Raw genomic sequence first — 6,653 nt, 5'->3', positions numbered from 1 at the left:
AACTTTGTTAATGTCCATCAGGGGCCAGAGGGGTGGAAGGAAGAAGATCAATGCATCAGAGAATACTATTAGTGCAGCATATTAACTGCAGCCCAGTAATCTAAGAGCAACCCTGTCTGCCCTCCACTGAGAGCAGCCGTACACATTTCCTAGGAGGCGGATACAGTCACAGCACATGCAAACATTTCAAGGCAAGATTAACCTGGAAGTGAAGTCACTTCAGCCTCCATGATGCCTCACTTCTAAATTGTCATTATAAACTTTTTAAAATACTGATGCCAAAGTGCCAATTAAGAGCCTGGTTTATAGTGGGACAATAGAATAGACTGTGGGTATAATTCTTTTCCAGCTGAATAAAGGTAATAGTTTTGCTTTTCGAGCTCTGGGGATGGTGAGTCATTTTTTGAATGGTCCCTGCCACTACACACTTCCCAACTATAGTTATTGACTAGATAGCTAACAAAAGGGGATCAAATGGCAATGAATCAGAATTTGCAGCGTTTAGCAGCTACGGGCAAGTGAGGACCCCAAAGAACAGCAGACTGAGCCATTCCATTTGTATCACTTGTTAACCAAAATTGTCAGTGACTTTCGGGACAATTAATGCCTCCCTGACACCAAAACCTACAGAGCACAATAACTCTTGAGCCTTTCCCCTCTGCATTATTAATCACATTCATGGTATCTTACTTAGCAGGTTACAATGTTAGCTTACTCTCAGGCTCTCCACAGTGAACGAAGTAAAGAGGCTTGCTCTGCTCTATGAAAATATTGAGGCTTCGCCTGTTCATTTTCCTTAAATGCTTCTTCACTTCAAATAGGCATCCCAGCCATGTTGAATATATTTTTAAAAGGCATCTTATAGGTCAATAATGGTAAATTCTTACCCGTGACAATAATTTACTCTTGTCAAATGTGTACAGACACAGGGAAGGTACACACATATAGCGCACGTGTGTGTGTGTGTGTGTGTGTGTGTGTGTGTGTGTGTGTGTATGCACTTGTGCATACTCACTGATCCCTTTGGTCTCTCTCAGCATTGTGGATTCTCCCTTCCTATTGTGCTTCATCCTTTTACTGGCAGTCTCTTTCTCCTGCAAAGAGAGATTACAAATACAATCCTAGAATTGCAAATAGAACAGTGGATGCCTTTTGTTCAGCTTCCTGTCCAAGTTGTTACAACCTTTGTCATGGTAATGAGCCATCAGAATTCCCTAGCCTGAATATTCTCTCCACTCCCCTTGTGTATTGTGTGCCTAAATTTGAATGAGTTTATGGTCTCCTTGCTGCTATTCCTGGATAAAGACAGCTGGAAAAGTTGACCGGCTTTAAGATGACCAAGAGTTCTAAGTGGAAGTAAATGGTTTACTGGTGTTTTTTGAAGAGCTCAAACTGCAACACTTACCAACTCATGAAAGCCCTGTCTGGAAATTTGAAGAGGAAAATACAAAGCTGCCAAGTTTTTCCATTGGGTCTTGAAAAAAGTGGACAGGTTTTCTACCCGATGAATTTTCCCCTATTGTGACAGAGCAGTTTTCATAATTCATTCAAGGGATGTGTGTTGAGCACCTACTCTGTGCCAGGCCCTAGATATGCTAATGGAGAGCAAACAAACACAGCAGACTGGGAGAACAAAGGCGCCCATGAATTCATATGTATGTGAGTGCAAAGAGACAGAAAAGTGAGTTCATCTCTACACTTAATAGTTACGCAACTCTCAGATCAAATTGTACCGATGAGAACCCATTTATAACAGCCAGTACACAAATTAACAAGCCACTAACTTGACCAATGAAGACCCATTTCTGACCTTGGCCATGCTCTTTTGCAAACTGTCCTGTATTGATCAAGATAAGACAATGGAAGTGAATCTATAGTACAGTAGTCCCTATTTATTCGCAGTTTCACTTTTCAAGCTTTCAGTTACCTGCAGTCAACTGCAGTCCGATAATACAAAATGGAAAATTCCAGAAACAAATAATTCCTAAGTTTTAAATCGCATGCCATTCTGAGTAGTGTGATGCAATTCCACCTGGGATGTGAATCATCCCTTTGTCCTTCATGCCCACTGTAGATGCTCTCTGCCCGTGAGTCATTTAGTAGCCAGCCATCTCTGTTATCAGAGAGAGAGAGAGAGAGAGAGAGAGAGAGAGAGAGAGAGAGAGATGACATTCATGTAACTTTTATTACAGATATTGTTAAAATTGTTCTATTTTTATTTTTAGTTATTATTATAACTTTTTTATTATTAGTTATTATTGTTAATCTCTTACTGTGCCTAATTCATAAATTGCACTTTATCATAGGTATGTATGTGTAGGAAAAAATAGAGTATATACAGGGTTTGGTACTATCCACAGTTTCCGGCATCTACTGGGGGTCTTGGAACTTATCCCCCATGGATAAGGGGAGACTACTCTAGCTGGATTTCCCCATGAGAACTCTGACTTCCCACACCAAAAAGGTAAATTCTTATTAGAGCAACTCCTACACTTAGGTTGTAAATTAAGCTAACACATACATAATATTACATTATCTATGCTCAAGTACTTTAAAACAAATTATAGACGTTGTAACAGTTTACAAGATGACCTGATCTATATTTGATTTCTGACATGCATGAATAATTTATTTCACCATTTGTTTCATCAAAATTGTGGCCTGTTAATTGGACGGAAGGTTTTTTGACAAAGCACAAATTATTGGGGTGGGTGGTCTGTGAGGGTGTAGTACATAAAAGAGCTTTTTATCCCCCAGCAGATGGGGTTCCCCAAGGTTAAAAGCAGACTTGAGAGCCACTTAAATGGGCCTCAGGGCTGTTTAGATTGGAGCTAAGTGCTAGCTGTGATTAAATTTATGTAAAGTCTCTAGCACAGTGCCTGGCACCAGGTAGCTGCCAGATATCTGTTAGATTTTTTTTTTTCCCCTAGAGTTGTGTGTGCGTAGTTAGAAAATCACTACAGCAAGATACCTGGTACCATCTCCAAGCAGGTGTGACTTTTAGTTAAGTGACTCTTCCTGAGTTTGTATTGAGAAATCATTGATGGAGCCAGGAATAGAACTCAGAGTGTTTGTGTTCAATTTCCAATCAATACCTCCTTTCGCTGAGATGCCTGCCCTTCCTCTCCATAAGCACCTTTGCTTCGAGAGGATGAGATTCTCAAAGCAACTCAAGTACTCTGGTAGTTTTCAAACAGCCAATTCTCGTCTCCTCTCCAAATATACTTTGCTTTTCATATTTGCTGTATCAAAGTAGCAAAACAAAGCCCTTCCTCCCTCCCTCTCTCCCTTTTTTCTTCCCTCCCTCCCTCCTTCCCTCCTTCCCTCCCTCCCTCCTTTCCTTCCTTCCTTCCTTCCTTCCTTCCTTCCTTCCTTCCTTCCTTCCTTCTTCCCCTTTAATCCTGTTACCTCTACTGTGAGGCTGGGAGTTATAAAAAAGGAACGAACGTGTAGAGGAGAAAAAGTAGTTTTCCATCTGCCCTTCTGAGTTTTTAGCTGAGAACCCTGTAATAAAACACAGATTAACAAGAGAAAAACAAACAGAAGTTTATTAACATGGATACTTCATGTCTACATGGGAGATACTGGGGGAAATGAGTAACTCGAAGAGGTGGCTTAGAATTCAGGCTTAAATACCATCTTAATAGGGAAAGGGGACGAGGGATGGAGGCCTCTTAAGGAAGAGAAAATGATTTTTAGGAAAGATGAATGGGCCCTTAGAAGAACAGATGGGAAGTATGACAGTTTGTGACAGTGCATCTGGGTGTAGAGTCAACTTCTAGTCTCCTCTCCCGTGATAAGAGTCAATCTTTCCAGTTGATGGAACTCCTGGGGAGGGAACTTATGACAACTGAATTCCTTTTTCAGAAGGATCTGTCTTTAGGCAGATAAGGGGAATTCAGAGAAAGCCTCTTCCTCCATTTGCTGTTTTCAAGTGCCAGCAGCTCAAAATCCTCAATATAGCAAAGCAGCACATTTTGGGGTAGCTTATCCTGAACTCCCAGGGTCATATTTTGGGGTGGCATATTCTACTACCTTTCAAAAGAAAAGAAAAAAACTGCCAACTGTTTTTACATCATGTGTGTATATTAGGGGGTGCAAAGGTGGCCCGGTTTGGGGGCTACAGCAGGAGGGTCCCAGACTCATCTGGTTCTAAAATAAGAGAAAACTCTGAAAAATGATGGCAGGGCATTGTTTTCCTTACTTTTGGAAGACGCTTTAGGGGAGGAAAAATTTTCCTTGGCCCTCTTAAGATCCCTGGCTGGCTCTGAAAATTCAACTGACAAAGAGAAATTAATAGGAGAAAGGTATACAGATTTATTTAAGCTTTATGTGATACAGAAGCCTTCATAGGGAAATGAAGACCTGAAGAAGGTTAGGCTTCTGAGTATTGTTATGCGAGGTTTGATGAAGAGGGAGCAGTCTTGGAGAAGTGTGATAGGACAGCAGGTGTGAGGTCAGTGCGGTGAACTGGAGAAAATTAACAAGGCCCAGATTCTTCTCAGTGTCCTTCCATCTTGGGGATAAGAATTGTCCTCTCCTCTGGGCATAGGGAGGGTACCCCTCACATGAGCATCTTAGGACCTGTTTCAAGGTAGAAAGGTGGGATGAGGTCACAGTGACCTTCCTGCCTTTGCTTTTTTCTCAGACAACTTCAGTTTAATATATTTGATATGCCAGAGTGCCATATTTTGGGGTGGCAAGTCCTGAACCCCATCTGCATCCTTACTGGACCAGAGGATTAAGAGACCTGAAGACTCTACTTTCTCTGACCACCCTCTCCTGAATTACCAAGATAAGAACCATTGTGGAGATAGACTTTACATCAACAAATATTGTTTTTCCACAAGGTCAAGACCAACGCCGCTTTCTAACAGCTGCCAGGCCCACAGCTAACATTTCCTCGTGCTTTGCCTTGGCCCGCAGCCCAAAAATGTTAAGAGTAACATTGCCCTCTCTCCCCCCTCCTGTTTCCTCCTTCATTCGGCAGCTTCTATGCCTCCAGAAAGGAAACTTCTGGCTTGCTCAGAAGTCCCTCCAAAGCTACAGTGCAAATCACCCTAATTGTTTGCTAGATGAACAATGATCACTCTAACCTCCTAATTAACATTGTTAAAATCTGCTAACAAAGGACATTCAACAATATCTTAATTAGGAAGGATTTCCAATTTGTGATACAGAGCATGTTAGACAAACAGGGCACAATTCTCCCTTTGTTCCTGGGCTCAGCAGCCACAGAGATTACATGATATGACACAACGTGTTCTGCATTTGCCATTTATCATTCTATATCCTTTACACACTTACGCTCCATAATTAGTGCCTTGACTAATTTTACCTGTGTTATTGTTTGCACTGTAATTTGGAGAGAATAGAGTGGGTGATGCTGGGCGATTGAGATTGGGGCAGGCATGTGGTTCTCCCTCCAAATGACTGAGGCTCCCAGATGCCTGCTTGAAAAGACCCCAGCTCGCAAAGAAAGCAAACTTTTCAGGGCACCCGCTGCAGGTGAACAGGGTACAAGATGAAGATTCTTTCTGAGTTGTTCCAAATAAGTACATGGATGACTAACCATCTCAGTCCCCATTCCTTTTCCAAGCTCTTACAGCTTTTTTAGTATATGTGCTACCGAAGCGAGCACTCTTACAGCTTTTTAAAAAAGCTCCTATCATCTGTCACTTAATTATTAAAAAGTGTCTACTCTGTTTTCATAAATTATCTATGTGTTAGAGATATTGGCATATGAGAGAAAGAGTCATGGGGATAAGGGAGGTTCCAAAGCCAATTATCCCAGCTAGGGAGATTTTAGAATATAACAGGACCCTTGAATGATTCTATACTAGACCTTTAAGGATGTGGGTGTGTGTGTTGTGTGTGCATTTGGTTAGGGTGGATGGGGTGGGGAGAGGAAATGTTAGGACATCTAATAATCCCTATTTTATTATTCTCATCTATTTGCAAAGATATCCTTGCTGTTGGGTTCTTTTCCATGTGTCTTAACTTATTTATCCTCAAGACAGGAGAAATGCTTAGAAGAAATTATTAACACCAAATGTTATTTGGAATTATCATTTACATAAACTACATCATCTACACTAAATGAGAAAACATAAGAAAAATGCTTAATAGCAGGCCTGGCACATAGTTAATACTCAATAAATTGTAGCTGCAATAAACTATGTCATGTTATAAAGCTGTATATAATATATGATGACACTTAGGTGCATTACACAGTCGATGGTGCTGTATATAATACATAATGTATTGCATAGAATATGTAATCTAATCAAATGTTCAGGGGCTATTTCTAGATTCTTGTGTGAGTCACTGAATGGCCTCCTCCATGATTACATCCAGGAAATAGGTGAGAGCTGCAACTTCCCTCCTCCCAACTTGCACAGGCACAACTACCGAGAATTGCCCAGTGAGACAGAAAACAAAATAAAACAAAGCAAACAAACAAACAAACAAAAAACCCTTTACAATTAAATAGCTGTTATCTAAGCCCATATTGAAAAACTGCTGACCTTGAATTGGCATCTACCCCTAAGCTCCATCATAAAAATATTTGTTAAAAGAAAACTACTACTGGGCTGGTCGAGTGACTCAGTTGGTTAAGAGCTTGCTCAAGAGTGCGAGCTCTGAGCAACAAG

At 40.9% G+C, this 6,653-nt stretch overlaps 1 long non-coding RNA gene across 1 annotated transcript in view; it reads right to left on the bottom strand.

The window, feature by feature from the left end:
- Positions 1-1,990: 1,990 nt before the first annotated feature.
- The window catches only part of LOC109393178 (uncharacterized), a 10,185-nt gene continuing 5,522 nt past the window's right edge, over positions 1,991-6,653 (bottom strand). The window contains exons 3-4 of the long non-coding RNA XR_002126201.1: positions 3,409-3,504; positions 1,991-2,113 (exon numbers count right to left, since the gene is read on the bottom strand). This is a non-coding gene — a long non-coding RNA (uncharacterized LOC109393178). The remainder of the gene's footprint in view (positions 2,114-3,408; positions 3,505-6,653) is intronic.

This window comes from Hipposideros armiger, unplaced genomic scaffold (genome assembly GCF_001890085.2).
Source record: "Hipposideros armiger isolate ML-2016 unplaced genomic scaffold, ASM189008v1 scaffold_369, whole genome shotgun sequence".
Lineage (NCBI taxonomy): Eukaryota > Metazoa > Chordata > Mammalia > Chiroptera > Hipposideridae > Hipposideros > Hipposideros armiger.
This window is presented reverse-complemented; position numbering and strand designations above follow the sequence as displayed.